We start from the raw sequence: 487 nt of genomic DNA, 5'->3' as shown, positions 1-487 counted from the left end.
TAACTGAATGGTTCACATTATTGTCCACTTTTGGTATTTTAGCTGTGATGTGAACATCTTCATCACTCTTTCAGGGATGAAGATGTTCACATCCTGGACAGAGAGGAACGATGGTTTGAGAGAGGAGTAAAGGAGGCCATCTTTGTGAAAAGAAACCGTCCATCATTAAACAGGGGTGGAGCCTCCAGGTTCAACTGTCCCCCTCTTACAATGCTGTGATTGCTAGTATCACTCAGCCCTCTGTGAACAGTAAACAGCCATCAGGTGCTAATGATCCATTGTTAGGCTGATGGTCCTTCTTGAGCATGTGATCAGCTGGTTCTGGTTGTCAGCAGCAAAACTGGTTGATCCACTCTGAGAAGGTGCTATTTAAGAGACTGAGCTGAAAACAGCTCCTCAGACTGAGGAAGTCTCTCGGATGAGAGATGAAACGTTTCTATATTTTTTTGCTTTTTTTTTTTTTTTTTTTTTTTTTTTTGAATGTCCA

Source organism: Nematolebias whitei, chromosome 24, assembly GCF_014905685.2.
Source record: "Nematolebias whitei isolate Nwh7 chromosome 24, NemWhi1, whole genome shotgun sequence".
Classification (NCBI taxonomy): Eukaryota; Metazoa; Chordata; class Actinopteri; order Cyprinodontiformes; family Rivulidae; genus Nematolebias; species Nematolebias whitei.
Note: the sequence above shows the minus strand (reverse complement) of the source record.